At 40.1% G+C, this 24,386-nt stretch overlaps 1 protein-coding gene across 2 annotated transcripts in view; it reads left to right on the plus strand.

Moving 5' to 3' along the window:
• The window catches only part of KNDC1 (kinase non-catalytic C-lobe domain containing 1), a 1,471,539-nt gene that overhangs the window by 786,949 nt on the left and 660,204 nt on the right, over positions 1–24,386 (plus strand). The gene's annotated exons all lie outside the window — the stretch shown is intronic.

Below are 24,386 nucleotides of genomic sequence, written 5' to 3' on the forward strand. Positions count from 1 at the left end.
CATTTGCTACTTTATTACTAGCAGTGGAAGGAAAGTGGCCGACTTCTAGTTATTTAAGAGCTACCTTTTATAGATGAACTCGTTTAAAAGTTTAATACAAATTACGGTTTCACTTTATTTCTCTCCAGATCACTTAGGTCATCATCTTACAGAGTTTTTTTCCATTTAGGTGTTTCTCTTTGGAACTCACTCATATGCAATACGTAACTTCTAATACTCACTCCTTTGAAAGAAATCACAACTGCTGAAGCAGAATAATTGCAAACATTGTGATTGTGTTACGTGACACTTAATGCAAACATTGTGATTGTGTTACGTGACAATGCAAACATTGTGATTGTGTTACATGACAATGCAAACTTTGTGATTGTGTTACATGACAATGCAAACATTATGATTGTATTACGTGACACTTAATGCAAGCATTGTGATTGTGTTAAGTGACACTTAATATAAACATTGTGATTGTATTACGTGACACTTAATGCAAGCATGTGATTGTTACGTGACATTTAATTCAAGCATTGATTGTGTTACGTGACAATGGAAACATTGTGTTACGTGACACTTAATGCAAACATTGTGATTGTGTTACATGACACAATGCAAACATTGTGATTGTGTTACTTGACACAATGCAAACATTGTGATTGTGTTATGTGACACAATGCAAACATTGTGATTGTGACACAATGCAAGCATTGTGATTGTGTTACGTGACACTTAATGCAAGCATTGTGATTGTGTTACGTGACACTTAATGCAGGCATTGTGATTGTGTTACGTGACACAATGCAAGCATTGTGATTGTGTTACGTGACACTTAATGCAAGCATTGTGATTGTGTTACGTGACACTTAATGCAAGCATTGTGATTGTGTTACGTGACACTTAATGCAAGCAGTGTGATTGTGTTACGTGACACATAATGCAAGCAGTGTGATTGTGTTACGTGACAATGCAAACATTTTGATTGTTACATGACACTTAAGCTTCATAGGTTTGTACTAAGCTAACTGCCCTTGTAAGCCATTTTTAGCCTAGCCAATTATCCCTTGTGAGAATCAAACCCTGCACCTTGTGTTTGTAAGCCAAACACCTTAACCATTAGGCCACCCTCCCAACCCCAATGCAAGCATTGTGATTGTGTTACGTGACACTTAATGCAAACATTGTGATTGTGTTACGTGACACTTAATGCAAACATTGTGATTACATTGCATGACACAATAAAAACATTGTGATTGTGTTACGTGACATAATGCAAACATTGTGATTGTGTTACGTGGCACAATACAAACATTGTGATTGTGTTACGTGACACAATGCAAACGCTGTGATTGTGTTACATGACACAATGCAAACACTGTGATTGTGTTACGTGACAATGCAAACATTGTGATTGTTACGTGACACAATGCAAACATTGTGATTGTGTTACGTGACAATGCAAACATTGTGATTGTGTTACGTGACACAATGCAAACATTGTGAATGTGTTACGTGACACAATGCAAACATTGTGAATGTGTTACGTGACACAATGCAAACATTGTGAATGTGTTACGTGACACAATGCAAACATTGTGAATGTGTTACGTGACACAATGCAAACGTTGTGATTGTGTTACGTGGCACAATGCAAACATTGTGATTGTGTTACGTGACACTTACTTCATTCATAACTGTATTCATTGTTTGCTTTAGTTTTTTGAAAATATTTGTTTGATTACACTTCAAATAGCTGCAATGTGAGGTCAAACTACTAACCCCTGAGAAAACCAAGAGAAGTAAGTAATGTCAAAAGCCAGACAGAGCCTTGATAGCCGTACAGATCTATGCCAATTAGTGAAATTAACAAAGGCATAAGATTCAAGCAGGTCTGCCAGAAATGGCACAGAAGGGAAGTCAGAGATGAGATGAGAATCTTGGTGCACTCTGACAGTCCCTACTGATCATCCTGATTGAAGTTAGAATCATATCTCTCAAATGTACAGATTTTTGCCTCATATTTTTGCTGTGTTCCTCCTAAAATATGTACTTTTCTGGCAAACAGCAGAGGATTGAAGTCATTAAATAATGAGAAACATTTGAGTTTGACTCCATATCCTTCAGAAAATTCACGCGAATGCAAAAGCTATTATTCTATCAACTTTCTAAGTTTGTAAGAGCAATACTTAAAATCTGTCCCTGTTTGTCCACCATCATTTTAGGCTTTGTCCAGATTTTTTGCTCCAAGTGGTTGAGAGGAATGGTTAGAATGACGTTGTCCAGGTCAACAGGCCCAGAAACATCCATAATCAGACATGAAAATAAAGATTTGAATCATTACATCGTGAGAACAAGAGTGAGATGAATCAAACCAACATGGAGATGAAGGCAGTGAGCTGGGAACCAGTCAGTACTGCCTTGCCCTTCAAATGATGTTTAGTATCACAGACTGCCAAGATAGGCCCACATTATTAATCATGATAAGATGTGTATGATGTCACAGCATCCACTCTCTAATGCCACTTTAATGGCATTTTGTATTTTTCCTAATTTTTCTCCCTGCCTTAGTAATCATCAGGCTTTCCTCTGCCCCATACTGTACATTCCTTCCTCCACAAGATGAGTGTCAGGCAGGGCACAGCAGAGCAATCACCCATATGAGATCAGAGGGGATTGTAACTAATGCTGTAACTACTCTGCATGTGTCTGTAACCATCCCAGGGTTTGGCATGCAGTGGGTATTAGCGAGGATGTATCACTTGTTTCCAAAGCCTTCCTGCCTCCCCTCTCCAACTCAGCAGTCCTATGGGATCCCTAATCTCTACCAGGGAGTCAAAGGGAATGAGTGCCCAGACATGTTTCTTACCCCTCCTCACAAAGAGAGGTAAACCATTTCCCTCATGCCAAGTCCAGCAGGTTCCAAAACCATTAATCAAATTTGGTACAACTGGGTCATAATCGGGGCTTGATTATCACTGTATGCCAGTGGAGCTGACTCACAATTTCTACTATTAATCTAAGAAAGAGTAATCGAGGTCCTGGAGCATCTCAGTAAGAGATAAATGCAGTTTCAGAAAAAAATTACTTCACAGTACCTCCAAAGAAAGCCTGGCAGTTTCCCCATCAAAGACGTCAAACCAACACATGCGGCATATCAATTGACCATTTTTTTCCTAACACAGAAATGGTTTGTGGGTTTCTGTTGCCAATTATGGAGAACTAAATTCCACAGTTAGAGCAATTCCTTGTCTGAACAAAGGTGACAATCACATTCTCCGAGATTTTCCATTCCATTTTCTATGTGCATCCTCCAAAATACCTTACTTGACTTGTTAGTTTATCATATACAGGAAATTCTGACTTGGTTCATTCATTTGCTCCATCCTCTTCTGAACCAGAGAGACTAATTATGTGTCGTAGACGCAAATTGTACTAAGAGCAGTTGTGATGGTGCAGCAGTTAGCGTTGCCACTTCACAGCAAGAGGTTCTCCGGTTTGATCCTCAGCTGGGGGTGCCTTCTATGTGGAATCTGCATGTCCACCTTGTGGTCACGTGGGTTTCCTCTGGGTGGTCTGGTTTCCTCCCACATCCCAAAGACATGCTGTAGGTGGATTGGACACTCTTAAAAAAAAAAAAAAATTGGTCCTAGGTGCGTGTGTGTGTGTGTGTGTGTGTGTGTGTGTGTGTGTGTGTGTGTGCCTTCTGTGGAAGGTTGGGCGCCGAGCTGGCGACTCGCCATCGTAGAACTCCACCGCCAATCATGAGCAGACAGGTGATCCACTGTGGCGACCCCTAACTGGGAAAAAGCCAAAAGAAGAAGACACAAATTGTACTAACTTGTATTGCTAGCTCAACTGAACACAAAAAGTTAAAGTTCTAATGTTCAGGGCCAGAGCTTTCAATACACAATCTTGCCCTTTTTGTTTATCTCTGAGCTTCATATTCTCAGTGTGTCTCTCTGTCGTAATGGCTTACCTTTAAGGCATGGAAATGTTTACTTCAACAACTGGCACTTAGTAGACTCCAGCAGATAGTAGAGAAGTAGAGTAAGGATGGCGCTGTAACATTTCTCCTTGTTGTATCTGACAGTCTGGAAAACATTCAGCATTTTTTTTCTTCCGCTTCTTTAAACATCATATACAAAGCTTCTTATCTCTGAAGGAAGGCAGTCAGTAATTTAATGGTGCTATGAACAAATAAGGTAGCCTGTTGTGGCCAGTATAATTTTCAGAAATCTAGGTCTCATGGCAGCAGCCATCTCAACATTTCCATTCAATAGATGGCACATCAGTCTGTCACAGCAATGCATAGCCCTTCAGTGGGCCATCACAATGGGCATCTCTCCAGTATATTGGTAATCAAAGAAAACAGGGAACTGGGGAAGCACCTTCTGAAGCATGAATCATTAGAGAGAATGATGGAAGTTTTTATCACATGGGATCACCTTGTTACCAACAGTTCAAAACACGATGCAAAAAAATCAGATACAGCAGTTCATGCGAGGAAGACATAAATAGCAGTGGGTACAGAGAAAAACAATCATAAAATGATGGGATTTGCAAGTAGAACCTATAATAATGTGCAAGAAATATACCCGTACAGTTCCAGTAGTAGCAGAAGCAACATGTTTAATAAAAAAGAATGAACAGTTGCACGTATACATGGTACCAATACATGAAACCTTGTATGAATTACAGAAGGAAGGCAATTCTAGGCACATTGGGGGTGCCGAGAAGAGCACTCCTGGGTAACATCAAAGACTGAAGAAGTATCAATTCCATGAACTCTGCTTTTGTCAAAACCTAAAGCAGCTATGATGGCTGGAACTACATACTCAGCTTCAGTTTCACCAACTTATTATTGCCCACAAGATCCTTTATCATCCCAGTAATACTCACTTATTAGCCTTCTCACCCACTATAATAATCTGACAGCCCTTCGCTCAGCAAATGTATCTACACTTAAATCCAAAAATAAGGCTGTGGATTCATTGTTCTCCAACACCACGGGTAAAACCTGGAATCTGCTTCCCGGTGAACTCCCATCTCTTTCTTCAGTGCGACTTTTCAAAAAGCAACTTAGAGAATACCTTAAAAACACTGGCTATGCCCATGTAATAACCCAGACTAATAATCCCCTCCAGCTATGAACTCATAAATCCACTGGCTATACCCATGTGCTTACCCAGACTAATAATCCCCTTCAGCTATGAACTCATAAATCCACTGGATATACCCATGTGCTTACCCAGACTAATAATCCCCTCCAGCTATGTCTACTATCTACTTCTCACTATTGCTATTTTATGTCGGACTTTCTTCAACCTTAGAGAGTAGGACCTGTTAAGCTAATTAAAGTCTGTAAAAAACTTACCCTTTCATAGGAACCACTACAGACTATGTACTTCTGTTTTAAACCTCTTGACTGTATGAACATGTTTCCACCTAATATATTCCAATATTTGCTTTTCTGACTCTTTCTTTTAAAATATGCTCTTATAATTTTGCTATGTTACTATATAACAGTTGTATTATAGTCTGTATAATTACTGTACCCAAAGTTGCTATTCTTTTTTTGGAGCTTATCACCCTGGGCCTCTACTGAAAATGGGCATATATCCAGTTGGACTAGCCTGGTCAACAAATGTAAAATAAAATAATTTACACTGATTTAGGAATGGGGTCCATTCCAGTCATGGTATTAGAAATTCAAAACACTTGGAGAAAGTAAATCCAGAGATGTTCTGTCCTATTCTATTAACAAAGAATCTTGCTTTGGACAGTTTTTGTCAAGAATGCAGAGTCACTTGAAAAGACAAAGTCAAATGGTATTACGCTTTTGGCTTCAATTCCATCAAAAATTGCATATTAGCATTCAAAATGTGATAGCCATTAAGAAGGCATTTTGGATTTTAAACCCACATATTTTTCCCCAGTAAGAGTTTTCATCAGTGCAAAGAACACTCAAAGCCATTTTGTAATACTTGATGACAAGGAGCAAGTCTCGCATATCAGGTAGTTTAGAACCTGTTTCTCATTTGAAAGACCTCTTTACATCAGCCAAAAACATTATCTGCTGCATTACTGCATGCTAGGAATGTCAAATTCTGCAGTTTTTTTCCTTTGATTTATAATGCTTTTCATGTGCGTTGCCCAATTCTTGGATCAAGGGCTTCATATTTGCTTTCCCTCTTATGCCTGTGATTCTGAAAGTCCCATTCAGAGCTCATAAAAATCATGTCTGCATAAGGGCAAGTCTTAGGCCAGCTGGGCCTATATGACCCAATGATGCCCCGCTCCTGCAGGGGCCCCCCCTAGGCTATGACAGGGTTATTATGCCTTATGTTTACCAGTGATTTGCATGAGAGACACTACAGTAAGGTGCAAGGCATTTTCCTACTGGTAGCCTTGCTCCTGTAATAGAAGTCTTGTTAGTGAAATGGCCAGCACTTCCCTTTATCAATTACACTGATTGAGTATTAGAAACTGTAGTTTCACACCTCTTTTTAAGACTCACGGTGTTGACTGTTTATACTGCCATATTGGTTATTTGTCTGAGTGCTCAATGGGGTTTTGAACCTAAAAATGGTCGGATTATCCACACAGTTTTGTGTATCATTCCATACACTTAGACAATAAGATTGAGCTTAATTTGAAGACTGTTCGAGGTACATAATTTTTTCTCTTGCTGACATGGGGATTATGATTGGTAGCAAATTAACACAATTACAAGAAGTAACTGTGTCAACCTCCAACAATATGAAAACAAACACAAGTAATGATGCTGATGATGTGATGATAATATCCAGTGTTGTGATGAGGCAATATCTGATCACCAAGACTTGTGACAACATGTTATCAGTTCAACTGTATGGCAAATAAATGTTTGGTGTAATCACAGATGGGAGCAAAATAGTTTACAGACAGTAAAGCATGAAGTGCTTGTGCTAAGTGGAGGGAGGCAGATGTAGACAGAAACATAATTCACTTGCCTCAAAGTGAGAAAAACAAACATTTTGACTCATAAATGTACTGTGGGGGTATCTCATTTGCAGAGCTGCATACAAAATAAGGGGCAAGCAGAAACCAAATTCAGAGGTGCATCCAAAATAGATGGCACATAGAAACCTAGAAAATGATTGGACTGGATTGGGGTGGAGTTCAGGAGCAATTGTATCATGGAAAGTTGAACAAATTGTGTGGGATTTGCATGTTCATCATGCAGCCATATGGGTTTCTTTAAGGCATTGTGATTTTCTACTACCTGCTAAAACATGAAACTTAGTGATTTCTCTAAATTATCCCTACATGTAATCCACATAATTGCTCTTGTGGCCTGTGATATGGCCAGCAATGATCTGCATGTATTAGTCCACTTCAAAAAAATAAACATTACAGTGCGTAATTAGGCATCATAGGATGGTCATCTGTAGGATGACATTGGTGATCAAGAGGAGGAGTGTGAGGGCAGCACCACCAAGGATCAAATGGTGGAAGTTGGAAAACGGTGATTGTGAGATGGAGTTCAGGGAACAGTTAAGACACTGGGTGGCAGTGAAGAGTTACCAAATAGCTGGGTAACTACAGCAGAGCTGGTAAGAGACACAGCTAGAAAGGTGCTTTGTGTGACATCTGGACAGAGGAAGGTGGACAAGGAGACTTTGTGGTGGAACAAGGAAGTACAGGAGAGTATACAGAGAAAGAGGTTGGAGAAGTGGGATTGTGACAGAGATGAAAGTAGACAGAAGTATAAGGAGATGAGGTGTATGGCAAACAGAGAGGTGGCGAAAACCAAGGATAAGGACTACAGAGAGTTGTATGAAGGGTTGGACGCAAAGGAGGGAGAAAAGGACCTGTGCCGATTGGCTCTAGAGAGGGACTGAGCTGGAACGATATGTAGCAGGTAAAGGTGAAACAGATAATGAAGGAAACACAAGCGAGGAGAGTGTGTTGAGCAGATGGAAAGAGCACTGTGAGGGGCTGATGAATGAAGAGAATGAGAGGGAGAGAAGGTTGGGTGATGGGGGGGATAGTGAGTCGGGAAGTGCAGTGGATTAGAAGGCGGAAGTAAGGATAGCTATGAAGAGGATGAAGAATGGAAAGGCTGTTGGTTCAGATGACATACCTGTGGAAGTATGGAGGTATTTAGGAGAGATGGCAGTGGAGTTTCTAACAAGATTGTTTAATGAAATCTTGTCAAGTGATAAGATGCCTGTGGAGTGTAGAAGTGTTTGGGTACCAATTTTTAAGAATAAGGGTGATGTGCAGAGTTGTAACTATAGAGGGATAAAATTGATCAGTCAGAGCATGAAGTTATGGGAAAGTGTAGTGGAAGCTAGGTTAAGAAGGGAAGTGATGATTAGTGAACAGCAGTGTGGTTTCATGCCAGGAAAGAGCACTACATATGTGATGTTTACCCTCAGAGTGTTGATGGAGAAGTATAGGGCAGGTCAGAAGGAGCCGCATTGTGTTTTTGTGGACTTAGAGAAAGCATGTGACAGGGTGCCTAGAGAATAGTTGTGGTATTGTATGAGGAAGTCGGGAATGGCAGAGAAGTATGTGAGTGGTACAGGATATGTATGAGGGTAGTGTGACCATGGTGAAGTCTGCAGTAGGAGTGATGGATGCATTTAAGGTGAAAGTGGGATTATATCAAGGATCAGCTCTGATTCCTTTCTTATTTGCAATGGTGATGGATAGGTTGACAGACAAGATTGGACAGGAGTCTCCATGGTCTGTGATGTTTGTTGATGACATTGTGATCTGTAGTGAGAGTAGGGAACAGGTTGAGGAGACCCTAGAGAGGTAGGGATGTGCCCTGGAAAGAGGAATAAAGGTTAGCAGGACTATGACAGAATGTGTGTGAATGAGATGGATAGAGGAATGATGAGGATGCAGGGAGAAGAGTTGGCAAAGGTGGATGAATTCAAGTACTTGGGCTCAACAGTTCAGAGTTATGTTTAGTGTGGAGAAGAAGTGAAGAAGAGAGTACAAGCAGGATGGAGTTGGTGGAGAAAAGTGTCAGGAGTGATTTGTGACAGACGAATACCAGTAAGAGTGAAAGGGAAGGCCTACAAAGTGGGTAGTGAGACCAGCTATGTTATATGGGTTGGAGACGGTGGCATTGACAAAAAGGCAGGAGTCAGAGCTGGAGGTGGTAGAGTTAAAGATGTTAAGATTTGCACTGGGTGTGATGAGGGTAGACTGGATTAGCAATAAGTATATTAGAGGGTCGGCTCAGGTTGGACGGTTTGGAGATAAAGCCAGAGGAGTAAGATTGCATTGGTTTGGACTTGTGCTAAGGAGGGATGCAGAGTATATTGGGAAAAAGATGCCAAGGATGAAACTACCAGGTAACAGGAAAAGAGGAAGGCCTAAGATAAGGTTTATGTATGTGGTGAGAGAGGACATGCAGGTGGCTGGTGTGACAGAGCAAGATGCAGAGGACAGGAAGAAATGGAAACAGATGTGGCGACCCCTAACAGGAACAGCTGAAAGAAGAAGGAAGAGGGGAATGAAAAGGGATCTCTGGATTCAGAGACAACTGCTGAATCCTCCAGTGACATTTCTGTTTGAGACGAGGAAAACGAGGAACTACGAAGTCTAGCGGATGTGCGTGTTGAAGCCATAATGACTTCAGAAGCCACTGAAACTTTCTCATGTGAAGTTTGTCCAGAGAGGGCATCAGTATGGTGGATGTCATGAAACTCAGAGTTCTCAGAAGCCCTATGTGGGGGCAGGTCTGTGCGTGTCTGGGCTTTCCCCTTCCTGATAGCATTGAGTGGTGTGGCCAACACCCACTTTACTCATAATTGTTAAATATTTCACTTTGGCAGGTACATCATGCGGATTTTAAATTTAAGCAGAACAGGACTAACCAGCGAGTCAAGACCAGCTAAAGACAAAAATAGGATACAGAAAATTAAAATGGGGGCCGTTACCTCCACAAAGGGAACAGTCAGTATCGGAGTCCCCCATGGCTCTGTGCTGGGACGTCTCATGTTTGGCAGCTGCACTTTTGAAGTAAACGTCAATTCTAAAAGGCATTGACTGACTAAGATTGCAGATGACTCCAAGCTAGGAATAGTCAATTAATTCCCAAATGACTTAGCCATCCTGCAGGAAGGTTTTTCTCAAATAAATTACTTGTGTCAAAATCATGGTCTGAAACTAAATGCCAAAAATGCATTATTGTATCCTTTGGCAAGTCACCTACTCCAGGAAAGTACCATATTGACATTATGCCCCTAAGAGTTGACCCAGTTCAAGATTTGAAAAGTTGTATGGATATCGATTTAACTTTTGACCAACATGCGTCTGTTGTAAGAAAGTCCTTCTATATTGCACAGCCTATAGCAAAGGGATTGTGTCTAGATATAGTAATGGCATTGTCCCCCTTTCCTCACCTCTCATTAGGCCAGTCATTAAATGTAATGCACCATTTGGCATGCATCTGTCAGACGTATGCAACAACGTGACTACCCCTTTTAATGATGTCTCATTCTATCCACTAGGAATTGAATGGATAGTGGATAGAATGAGACATCATGAAGCCCCAGCTTTGGAAATTAGGGTCGTAGAAGAATTGTTAGACATTATTTTGTCTAATAATCTTGCTATGTTCAACAACTAGATCTTTTTAAAGCAAGTTGGCATAGCAATGGGCTCACCTTGCGGAGCCAGCTATGTCAACTTAGTGATGGCACAGTGGGAAGTCCAGTATGTGTTTGGGAACATGGAACTAATGTCTTCTTTTTGTTATTATACAAGGTTCTTGGATGACACTTTTATTTTATTAAAAGGGGATGAATTAAAAGCTAATGATGTGGTCACAAACTTGAATAGTACTACCAACTTCTTGAAATTTATGAGTTCCTTTAACGAGGAATGTATCCCTTACTTGGACATCCATTTATTTAATGATGATATAAAAGAGAGCGACTCTGCAAGAATATTCCGCAGAGAGACCTACTCTAACTCCTTGCTGCACTTTACCAGCTCTCACCCCTTCCACCAAAAGAAATCGGTGGTGAAGGGTCAGCGGGTATGTGCAGCAAGAATGACATCAGAGGATAAGACCTTTGTAGACGAGGGTACAATATTGAAAGATATGTTTCTGAAAAGAGGTTATCCCGAAAAGTTAATCAAGGAATTAATTGAAGTCCAATATAAAAGGACATAAAAGGAAGTGAAGAGAGACAGTAATGTGAAATTTGTAACTGTATCCAGCTCTACCAACAGTTCCAACGACTGTTACTTCCATGCAGCATATTTGGAAATGTTAACACATGGGTTAATATGATTGGACAACAACCAGGAAGGGAGAGTACTCAATTGGAAGGTATTAGCTCCTACCCTACCAATGACAGTGAGCTTTTACAATGGCTGAATACAGATTTTTTATTGAATGGTGAAACCACATGGCAAAGTTCTAATTCCAGAGACGATATGACACAAAGTTTAAAACAAAAACTGTTTAAACTTAAAAAAAAAAAAAACTGAAGAAGTACAGGGGATTGCAACTGGGTAATATATTTCTTAAAGATTGCATTAAAATTCAACGAGTTTCAAAAGGGTTGTGAATATTTAAATTTCCAAACAACTTGCAGAGTAATTCCCTGTTACATAATGAGCCCCTTGAACTATTTGATCATACTGGGTTGGATTTTGAGGCTTCTTATCAGAGATGACCAACAGACCATAACTGCTTTGAAAGAGGAACTCCTCACTTAACGGGACATTACAGTTTATCTACTTTGTTCCACTTGGAGGAACTTTATACCAATGTCTTCAGTACAGTGCAACAACATGTTGAGACGTTAAGAGGAGGAAGGAGGAGAAACTTTTGCATGACTGTAATGACAGCAAGCAGAAATGTGCTTATCCTTAACCTATGGGTGGTACCAGTAACAGAGTTTCCTTTGTTGAAATGGACGGTAGGGTTATGGAACCAACACTGGATGAATTCAGCCAACAAGGTGTGTTATGATCAAAAGACCACTAATTATTGGCAGGATCTTACCTGAAACTGAGAAACAAATCTCTTTCCTGGTTGCAGCAGCATCAGCAAGAACTGTACCCAAGGAACCAGCATCAGAACTCCCGACATCAACAGAAGGGCCATTGGGGAAGGAGGGAGAGGAATATTCCTTACCATCAGCATTAGGGGAAATCACCAGTGACTGTAACATTATTTCAACAGAACTCTCGATACCCATCGAGGGGTTAATGAAGAAAGAGGAAGATGATGACTCCCCCCATTATCAGCAGTAAGGCACATTTCCACGGACTTTAATAATGTTTTTGAGTTTGAAAGCTTTTAAATCTATAATTATAGTGATGTTTCAATCACTGACTGGGATGGCACCTTATTTTTCAAAGTGTTTTAATTTTGTATCCTACCCTAAAGTTAATGTGGTAGCAAATATTTTTGACAAACTGTTTGCTAGGAATGTTAATTTGAAGTTCTCACTTGATGATAATGTGGCTATTGGTGAAAATTTACCACCAGAACTTTATAGGAGTAGTATGTACAACCTCCCCCCTTAATACGCCCAATTGCTTTATTTGAAAAACTTTGTGAAATGAACATCAGAGAATTTTACAAAAATGTTTCTAAACCTAAATTGTATAACGTGACTCTGGATGAGCAAGAGATATAATCCGAATTAAGAAAGAGTAAAACAAAAAATTATAAAACTGGACGAATGGGGAGGTGTGCTAATGGATCAACATACGTATACAACTAAAATGTTTGAATTTTTGCATAGCAGTGAATATTTCACAATGTTATCACGGAATGGTATAACATTTCTAATTATAAGCTTGAATTGTTATTAGAGAGAGTATTTATGGAGTATAACTTTACTCCTGATAAAAGTTATTATTTAAAGGTACTGAAACCCTTTTGATTCCTGCCCCCTATGGGATCCCAAAAGTACATATGTCTATAGTAGAGCCCCCTATGAAGAGGCCAGTAGTGATGTCAAGAGGCTCAAAAATAGAGCCTCAGGCCAAGTTTATCGATTAGCATTTAAAATATTTTTTTTTAACACTAAGAAACATGTACTTAAGTATTCTTGGCATTTGTAAAGAGTTTAGCGGAATGTGACTACAAGGAAAGTATTATTTTTCTTAGTATAGATATTAAGGATTTGTTCCGGTCTATTCCCCAAGAGGAAGTCTTGGATTTTTTTTAATGAAGCCTTAGATTTAGGCTCATGAATATCATAAGACTCTGTTTTATCTAGTCTCATGGACTTAGTTTTTTAAAAATAATTTTGAATGGTTTCCAGGGGAATATTTTAAACAAATAAGAGGAGTGGCAATGTGGGGGCATCTTCAGCCCCAGGATTTGCAAGCATTGTCCTCTGGGTTTGGGAAACATTTATTTTTAACTCAGAATACTAGAATTCTATTTAGAAATATTACATATTTCTGGATATCTTAATTTTGTGGGATGACATTAGGAAAATTCCAGAATTTGTTGGCTACATTAATTCTACAACTACTTTTTTGTCATTTACTTACATGGTTGACATTGAAAGTTGTAACTGTTTAGATGTCCGTCTATATAAAAATAAGGAATTCCACTGTTATGAAATTTCTGTCTATAGAAAACTCACTCACTCAGTTTTCTTCATTCTGAAAGTACCCATCCATATTGGCAGAAGAATTTAGTGAAAGGCCAGATGGTGAGACTTTCAAGGCTTATTTCTGAGGACATAGTTTTGCATAAAGAATTTGGTGTTCTGTAGAACATGTTTAAAGAAAGAAATATCCGCATCATTATTAGAGGAACAAGAAACCTTAGGTTTGAAGGATATATTAACTTTGTATGCCTGTTAATAACACACCCAGCAAAGTCTTTAATAGTTAATGAGACAAAGTTAGTCGTACTAATTGTGTACTAACTTTTGATTCATTTTCTTTCGATGTTAGAAATATCATAGAAATGAAATGGAGGGGGGTGTTTGGTGCATTTCAGCTGACAGACAACTTGGCTCAAGTACCCAGAACAGTGTACAGGTGGGGAAGAAATATAAAGAATATTTTTGAAAAAAAAACATAACTTAGAAAGTTGTTAACAGTTACAAAGGGAGAATTACCAACTGTGGTGCTTGTAGGGAATGCAAGTATATCTACGAGACCATTAATATGGTTATTGAACATTATAACAAGGTTCTGTCTGTATTAAGCAATTTTGATTGCAATACAAAAGGAGTGGTGTATGTGGCTTTCTGCATATCATGCACTGCCTTTTATATAGGCAAGACGGACAACTAGAGTAGCAAAAGGCGATCCCAGCATGTCTACTCTAGTAAGAAAAACGATACTTAAAATGCCTTGTTAGGCATGCAACAAAATGTAGTCATTTTAAACAGTTTGTATTTTGTGTTGGAAAAAGTAGATAGGAATGATAGGGGAGGGAACTGCTCTTCACTTTTAGAATACATGGATACCTTTTGACAGGTGTTATTAAATGCTACCCAAACTCCAGGGATTAATGACAATATATCCATAAAGAGCTTCCTAATATTAAATGCAGATAAACAAAATTCAAGTTTTATCTTGTTTTAAAGTTGGTTTTATATGCTGCCAGTTCCAATTATATGCGTGTGTGTAAAAATTGTACTTGTATGTCTTTAAATGGAAATGCATGTTTTACTAATAAGCGATTGGTCCATTTTGTGTATATACAATAGTGAACCTGTGATTATTTTATCTGATTGGAAGTGCATGTTTTACTAAGTGATTGGTCCATTTTGTGTATATACAATAGTGAACCTGTGATTATTTTATCTGATTGGAAGTGCATGTTTTACTAATAAGTGATTGGTCCATTTTGTGTATATACAATAGTGAACCTGTGATTATTTTATCTGATTGGAAGTGCATGTTTTACTAATAAGTGATTGGTCCATTTTGTGTATATACAATAGTGAACCTGTGATTATTTTATCTGATGAAGTTCCATTATACGAATTAAAAGGAATGAAAGCTCGTATCTGTAATACTGGTGTATGTGGTGGTCTTGCAGTAAGAATTTTCATTCCAAATTATGCTTAAATAGGGTCATAGAGGAGCTCTGTTTAACATGTACAATAAGTTTATTCCAGAAGAGTGGCAACCTCTAGGAGACGTATCTGTCTGCCCAGCATGTCCTGTTTGTCGCAAGCTAGGTTAAGGTCCTTTTCCCATTTGACTTGCTGATGTGTAGCAATTCCATTACAGCAGAGTCCAAGGCTGCTCTGTAGGCCTGGCACAGATCAACTCTAAGCAGTCTGTGACAGAGTACAGTGACTTCAGTATATCCATGTAGGACATGTGCTGAACACCCTGAGTTTTCTTGGTGAGAAACCTCTGAGGTCTTTCCAGCTGCTGCAGCCTGCAGGTGTCTGGTGAGGTACATAAAAAAGAGAGCATTGTACTCTATTATTGGTCTGATGTGGGATGAGTATAGGGGTGTTATAACTTCCTTCGCTCTGGATGCTATGCCTTATATATATATATATATATATATATATATATATATATATATATATATATATAATATGATTTGAGCAACACAGAAGGCCTTCCTCACCACTGTGGGACACATGCTGGTCTAAGTTGAGGTAACTGTCAACCTGTATTCCCAAATCTCTCACCATCGAGTTTGAACTTAGGATATTATTGTTGATATTGTAAGTTGCAAGAACATCCCCTTTGCTGAATGGGATGATGATGCATTTTTTTCGATTGATTTTAAGACTGTGGCTTTGGCACCAATCATTTGTCTGTGCAAGCCTGGTTTGTAGTATGTTGACATCATTTGGGGATTCAATGACTGCCCCCAGTTTGCAGTTGATGGCTCCTCCCTGTTTGGGAATACAGTTCGTGACACCCTGGTTCAGAGCGAGAAGGACAGAAGACTCTGTCATCAGAGTCCGCTTCTCTAGCCCTCAAATATCCTTTTCTAAAGAGAGGGCAAAAGATGATGTGGTTCCAAAAATCTCAGTTTTCCCGGGACACTCAGGACAACTCATCCCCTAGAGACAGAGGGGTCAAGATGGACGTCACCCAAGAGGCAGAGGGGGCCCACAAAACTTTGGGTCTAGGGAGACCTTCTCGAACAGACCTGCACAGCAACCCTGAGGTGTTGCCTGACTGTCCCTACTCTGGAGACAGTTGGGAGAAGATTGTCATTGCACCTAATTGCTTGGAAGTCCATTACAACTGACCATTGGGGGCTCCAAATTATATCCAGAGGATACTCTATCCCATTCGTTGCCCCACCCATCCAATCAAAGCATCTCCTGGATGTTTCACCTGCTCAAAGGGAGGCCACAGTGCATGAAATTGCAAAGCTGCTTTACAATTGGGCCATCGAACTGGTCCCCCCAGATCAGTCCGAATTAGGCGTTTACTCCAGGTTCTTTTTAGTGCCAAAAAAGATGGGGGACCTCAGGCCCATATTGGACCTGTCAACCCTGAACCTGTCTGTAGCCAAACAGAAATTCTGGATGGTCACCTTGCAGTCCATTCTACCTTATCTCCGAGAATGTGACTGGATGTGCTTGATAGACCTCCAGGCCGCTTACTACCATATCAAAATTTGCAGAAGCTCCAGGAGATTCCTTTGCTTCCAGCTGGGAGCCAATCATTTACAGTTGAGAGCCCTACCCTTTGGTCTCATGACAGCCCCCAGGGTGTTTACCAAGGTTTTGGCAGTTGTAGCGGCTCACCTGAGACTTCAGGGAATGCACGTGTTTTTTTACCTAGATGATTGGCTCCTCGCTGCTGCCACCAAGTGTCTACTTTGCATAGCCAGAGACTCCTTCCTGCGTCTTGCAGTCAGTCTAGGGATTACCATCAACATCTCCAAGTCTCACTTGAACCCGACACAGACCTTGGAATTCATAGGGGCATGGTTGGACACTCTAATATTGTAAGTTTTTGTCACTCGGGACAGGGTCCAGAACCTACGGGCTCGTGTCAGTGATCCTTGGCCCCAGGATGCCTACGGCAAGCGATGTTCTCTGAGCCCTAGGCTCCATGGCTGCAGCAATTTCAGTCCTTCCTTGTGCGCACCTTCACATGAAGGTGCTTCAGTAGACCCTGGCAGTTAAGTGGTCTTGGTTAGACCTCCCCATGGACTACCCAATACGAATCAGCAGAGCCTGCAAGATTTCTCCTCTTTGGTGGCTCCAATTGCTGGAAATATTGGCAGGTTGTGCCTTCTTAACACCCCCAGTCCATGCCACAGTGACCACGGATGCCTCCCAGCTTGGGTGGGGGGCACTTTTGGGGGAGGATGGTCCAAGGCACTTGGTCCCAGACTGAGACCAGATTGCATATCGGTGTTCTGGAGATGAGGGCAGTGCTTTTAGCATTGCAAGCCTTCCATGCTGTTCTTCCCACGGGGATTATTGCAGTTCAGTTAGACAAGCATGTCTGTTGTCTGGTACATCAACAAACAAGGAGGAACAAGATCTTACCCTCTCTGCCGCAAGGCCATAAGACTGTGGGAGTGGGCTATCTCCACCAGTCGGTTTCTGATTGCAATGCACATTCCGGGACAGTCCAACATTTTAGCAGACGGAGTCCGGCTATTCTAATGCCATACAAATGGTCTCTGAAACAGTCAGTAGCATTGGAGATCTTCCTTGTGTGAGGTCACCCTTGCAATCTCTCTGCATCTCCTTCCAACGGGAAGTGCAGCAAGTTCTTTGCTCTGATCCCCTCACCAGGTAACGCCCCCAGAGGTGCTCTTGTCCATGCTTGGCCTCCTGGGCTACTGTATACCTATCCCCCGCTACCTCTCATTCCGAAGTTTCTTCAGAAAGCTTGCCAACTGGAGTGCAAAGTGATCCTCATTGCCCCGTTCTGGCCTCGTCATGTGTGGCTCCCCTTCCTCTGGTCTCGTGCTCTAACTCCTCCACTGATTCTGGATCCCTGCCCGGATCTCATCTCTCATCCATCGGACATCAGTCCGCCTGATCTGGGCAGCTTCAGGCTGACTGCTTGGTTGCTCCAGTTCCCTTGATCACTAGGACTCCTGGTCTGTCATCTTCAGTAAAGAGTATTTTGGTGGCATCCCACAAAACTTCCACTAGGAAAGGTTATCGCAGCAAATGGAAATGCTTCTCTATTTGGGCTTCTCAGAAAAACCTAGATCCATTTACATCCCTGGTTCCTGCAGTGTTGGAGTTTTTGTCCTATATTTTCCAACAAGGGACTAGTTCCTGTATAGTGAAAGTATAACTGGCAGCCATATCTAATTTTCATGTCGGCAAAATTCTGAATACTCTGGCCACTCTGAGATTGTGTTTTTCTGAAAGGTACTTTTCTTTTGCATCCCCCGATTAAGGATTCTGTCCCTCCTTGGTACCTAACCCTAGTTCTACAGGCATTGGTGGCACCCCCATTTGAACCAGCAGCCGTCAGTAGATTTGAAATTCCTGTCCTGGAAGAGAGCTTTTCTTGTAGCCATTACCTCAGCCAGAAGGGTTTCTGAGATCCAAGCTTGGTCTGCAGTGTGCCCCCTTACTTGGTCTTTCATAAAGACAGGGTTTCTTTCCACACAAACCCTTCTTTCTTACTGAAAGTTGCTTCTGAATCAAATATTAACCAGATGATTAATCTGCCTGTGTTCTTTCCAAATTTCCAGAACAAGGGTGAATATAAGCTGCATTTGCTAGATGTTAATAGACAGCTTCATTTCTATTTGCACAGGACTAAACAATTCCATAAGTCTGACCAATTATTCATGTCTTTTTTCAGACCATTTTTGGGAAGGCCATTTCCAAGGTCTCCTTGGCTAAGTGGATTGCACAATGTATACTGCAAGTCTATAGGGATAAAGGTCTGTCCCCACCTGGTCCTATTAAAGCTCATTCTACCAGATCTATGGCAGCTTCTGCTGCCTTTTGGTCTAGGGTTTCTCTGGATATCTTCTGTGCAGCAGCGACCTGGGCAAGGTCACATGCATTCATTTCTCATTATAAGTTGAATTTGATCTCTAGAGGGAGAGCATCCTTTGGCTCTGCAGTGCTCAGGAATATCCTTCCATGAGGGCCTCCCACGAGATTTGGTAGCTGGGGACTCTGTCCCACAGGTTGCAGATAAATGAAGTAAACTACTTCAGATAAAGAAGTTATGTACTCACCATAATGTTCCATCTGAGTAGTTATACATCATTTTCTGCAACCGTCCTGCCCTCCTTCCCCCAAACCTGTTCTAGGTTAGTGTTGTTATTGAGTTGCTAATAGTTTGAAAAGTGGCAAACTCGATCTGAGGGGATGGTAGGAGATGTGAAGGATTATGGGTAAGGGGAGGAGCTTGGAGCAGATGCTTGAAAAATGTTGCCGGCTCGGATCTGATATGGTTCTGATTACCCACAGGTTGCAAAAAATGAAGTATAACTACTCAGATGGAACATTATGGTGAATACATAACTTCTTCTTTTGTTCTTGTCTTGTAACTGTACTATACTACAAAGCATTTATTTATGACCCCTTTTTTTAAATTGTGATATGTAATCTCTTTAGAGTTATGTACTTGTGAACTGTAATTCTTACAGCTACACTGATAACATGTTTTATCTTTTGCAAGCTCTACTTATTTTGTGACTGTTAATAATCTGTGACTCATGCTTTCTCAGCTGTCCTGCATCTCTGTCATTGTTTTGTATGTTTAAGGTAGTCTTGAATGCCTTAAAAAAAAAAAAACGAAGAAATGTGGTTTGGGAACAAATGAATTTGTCTAGAGCCATTTCAAGTGGCTAGATTAATTAAAGCTAGGATAGAGTAGGAAGGAGGGAGTTTAAAGGAGGGGGAGAGAGAGTTGGGGGAATAGAGAGTTTGGTTGGAGTAGTGGGCAGGATAGTGTTAACTTGGAGGGAAGAGGGTGGGGGAGGAAGTGAGGTGAGTGTAGGGAGTGCTTTAAGACATTTATGTGGGAGAAACAGAGTTGAGAGATTAGTTTTAAGAGTGAACTTGCAACCCGCCCTTCCCCTCTTTTTTTATTAACTGACAAAGATTGGCTAAATTCATATGTGGATTGGTTGGTTGGTATAGAAGTGAGGCAGGCTTGCTCTCTTTTGTTCCCTGTCTGGTGTTGGGTTGGAGTAGGAAAGGCGATTGGTTGGTTGTGGAAGTGAGCGGGGTGGCATTTTGGTTGTGGAAGTGAGCGGGGTGGCATGCTGCTTCTGACAAGTAAGGGTAAATGAGTGGTTACTTTGGGGCAGGGTGAGTGGGATACGCTGGCCTTTTAAATTGTTACATGGATGTTATGTTAATGCTGTGATTAATAAATGTTATGCAACATCAATTAATTTGTGGTTAAGAATGTTTATAAGAGCTGTGATTGTTCAATAAAAGTTTGTCATATTCTATTTCATTGTGATGTTTTACTGAAGGGGATCTGGACAAAAAATGTTTTCACTTGCACAGTTTAGTGTGTTGCTTTGCACTAGTATAAATGCTTGATTCGAGCTTAAAACAAATTCAACAACAGCATAATGTTTCAGTTCAACAGAACACTGCATACATTATTGGTCTTTTGGTTAGATTTATTAAAATGAAATCTCTTTCCAGTTGCTAGCAAAGGAGGCTCAAAAATGTCTCCAAAAATTTGCCAAGCTGGTTATAGAAAACCTTTAGGTTTTTGTAACTGGCATAGGACCTTAAAGGAATATGTATATGGGTACTAAGTGTGTTTTAGAAATAATACTGTCAGCTCTGCTCCTACCTCACAACTTCCAAGTACAGTGTCTAGGACTCAGTTGTTGGGTTAAATTATTTAATTTTTCTAAACTGAAACAAATCTCACTGTTACTTTCTGTAGTTTACATGTTATACATGTTAAAGAAACTCATTTGAAGAACAGAGGATGTTAGAATTTTTTTATCACCGAGTACAAACTGTGCATAGACTGACTCATTGCATACATGCATGTGCAGTCAGTCTTTACTGAAATCCATAGACATTTACAGAGCAACATGGCTGCTCAGTAGGCTATGTTTTAGCGATGATGCTTCATCTGCTGTTAAGGTGCACTGGTCTACCTTGTTTCCATGGTAACGTTTTCAGTTTGGGATTTAGACAGTGTTATAGCATCAAATATAAAATCCCCTTTGAGTCTGTCTACTGTCTAACTTTTTAAACAGATGCTGACTTCAAAGATAACATTGGGCAAAATTCATAAAAGGTCACAAAAACAAAGCAAAGCACAGTACTCACCCTGACAGGGTTGTGCTGCTCAGCAGAAATGGGTGTTAAAGACAATTTGCATGGTGCTACATTGCACTAAGTGCTCTGGGGAGCTTGTACAAATCAGTTTGAGCAGCTTGCAGATATGTGCTCTGCTGAGCAGACTACCTCTGCAAATCTAAACTACATGGGTACTTACTTCTCTGCTTGGGAAAGCTGCATATCTACCATCCACTACTGTATTAAATGCTGCCTACACATGCTGCACTGATCAAACTTTGTATAATACAGCCTTTTATGGACCACCTGAGCAAGCGACTATAGCAGTCACCTGTGATGTGCAGGAACCAAAGTTCCATATTCTGTACCTGGGGTCTGGGGTCTGCTACATTTGCATGGGGCATACCCCATGTTGCTCGGTTTGACAGCATGCAGTAAATTTCTCAGAATCAGTTTCGTCTTGCATACTGCAAAAAAATATGCAAGGTGGTCTTGGACTGTAGGCATGTGTTTATAAGTACCACAATGTATTGGCCATTGAATCAACGAGGATAATTTTATATTGGCAAGAATTAAACTGCTCTTAGCTGTAGTTTCTTTTACAGAAGGATAGTGACCATTATCTGTAAGTCATTTCTTCACATCTAGAGAGATGTCAGGCTGTGCTGTTAACCATAAGATGCATCTGCCATTAAACGGTTTGGCATTGCCGTTGTCTTCAGTGACCGCATCTGGCATGTATAGCTAGGGTCAGAGGTCAAAGACATCAAAGCAAGTCAGATGTCTGCATTCCTTCTTCCTTTTACCTGATTACTACTACAATAGAGAGGCTGTTTCCAAGTGGTTGACAACTGAATTTTTTAATGACTGCTAAAAAGTACTTCCAGATCAAGTTTGAGCTCACTTTTCTTGTTTCTTTTGTTAGGCCAGAGTTTACTGGGAAACAGTTGCTATGTAGTAAGTTACACAATCTTCTGTTCATAACAAACATTACATGCTGAATTGCCATCCTTAAGTAAGGAAAATGTTTGCTACTTCCATCTCTCGAGTTGTTCTAACAAGGGCTTCTACCTCTCTTTCAGGTATTAGTTTATTTTATCCAACTGTATTGAATATCATGAAATTAGTAGGAAAGGGCAGATTTAAAGAACAATTGTGTTAGATAGTTACTTTGACTCTCACCACCCTCCTCCTCTCTTCCTGAGGTTTCTATTCCTGTTATGTTTGCTGTCGTGTTGCATTGCTGGGATTAAAACTGCTTACAATTGCAGAATAGGTATTGAATACCCTAGCTTGTAAGATACAGGGAGCAGAGGAGGCTATTACCCTTAAACTGCTGTGAGCTTATGGCTTCTGCATTCCTGAAAAACATTAGGAACATAATGTTTTCTCAGTTTTAGCTTTATTTTTTCTTTGAAAAGATGAAATTTAAACTGGAGCCATAAAATAATTCAGCTGTATACATGGTTGTTTTGTTTTTCTTTGGTGGTATTTTTTAGTTTTAATGTCTTCATAAACATTTAATTCTATACTTGAATTTGTTTTAAGTGCTTCTGCCTCGTTTATATTAGTAGTGTTGCACCTTTATAAATGTGTAGAACTACTATTAAAATCGTGCTGTATGTCATCCTTTTAAATGCTAGTTTGATGAATTTATAATTTTCTGATAAATTTGTAATCCAGTATCTCCTGCTCTTCTTTATGCTGTATTTTTCTCATTTCAGTGCAAGCTTTCTACCAGCCAGTTACTCCCATCAGTATATCTTTAACTCTGAAGGCCATTTTGTGTTTCAGTTGTTTTAAACCATTTATGTTCAAGTTATAGCAGTGTACTTATGCTTTAAGTATTTATCTGTATGTAGTACCTTGTCCCCAGCATATAGCTAAGAAAGGTCTTTAGATCAGTCTACCTATTAGGTTAACAAACAGACAAATCATACCTCTCAGTCTGGACAAAGCCCGGAGAAATGGTGGGGATGAACGTCCAAAAATAGGGACATATTTTAAATATTGCTCTTATAAACTTAGAAAGTTCCTACAGTAACAAGGCTTGTTTTAACATCTGTTTTTTTAAAGGATTTGAAGTCTGAAATGTATGTCAGTGTTTAGTGACTTTAATCCTCAGGTCATCCCATTGATTTACCAGAAGACCACAAATGTTATTTATTTTACATTTATTAACCAGGATTGTCTGACTGAGCAAAAGCCCTTTTTCAGCAGAGGCCCACAGAGAAAAGCTTCAAAACGTAGTCACAAAAAAATATATAACCATTACACAGTTAACATTATAATCATTCGTAATAAAATTTGTCTAACAGTTATATGTATGCAGTTAAAATTTTCTATAAAAATGTTTTGAAGAATACTGCAGAAGGAGGAAAGGAGATAGTGTTAGGTAAAAAATGAAGTAGACTAGTTAAAGTTGTAAATGTTTTGGTATAGAGGAGAAGACATTATGGTAAGACATAGAAAGTTAGGTTTATTTACTGACCGGTACAAATCTAGTGAATTTTTAAATACTCTTTAGTGGTTAGTTTGAATACTTTAGGATGTGAAAGTGATCTAACTTCTTGTGGGAGTTTGTTCCAAGCAAAAGAGGGATGGCAGCTGTATGTAATGGCTCCTATTTTGAACTTGGGCTTGTAAATTTGTAAAAGGTGTGGGTGGAACTCCTGAGTAGTCTGGGTGGGACATAGTGGGAGATTATGGTGCCTAGTACTGGACAAAGTAGGATGGTGAATAAATAATGGAGTGTATAATTTGGAGCTGAGAGAGGAGTAGGAGGTGTGGTAGTTTGAGCCAGTTTAGATATTGAGAGAAGATAGTGGTGAGATTTGTAGTTTTATTGGGAACAGACCAAAAATAAGAGCCAAAAATCTGGACATTCTGCAGAAATCTGGATAGTTGAGAAGTATGGAAAAATGAATTAAACTGCAAATGCAGTTTAGTTGAGTGTTTGTTACAGCACAGTGGTGCAAGTAGGGCACATAAATTGATTTCGACTTGTGTGCTGTTTGCCTTTCCCCACACAGTTGTGTGACCCTCGAGTTAGCGCTAGAACATGTTAACAATAAGGGGCAAACAATCATGGAGACGATATGATACTTAGCCATGTACACTTTAAGCAACCACATGTAAAACTTGTATAACCTTTTTGAAGCACTTAATAGTTCTGACCTCCCAAACTGAGCAGAGCCATAA

The sequence above is a fragment of the Protopterus annectens genome, chromosome 14.part0 (genome assembly GCF_019279795.1).
Source record: "Protopterus annectens isolate FY-2018-M chromosome 14.part0, PAN1.0, whole genome shotgun sequence".
Taxonomy (NCBI): domain Eukaryota; kingdom Metazoa; phylum Chordata; order Ceratodontiformes; family Protopteridae; genus Protopterus; species Protopterus annectens.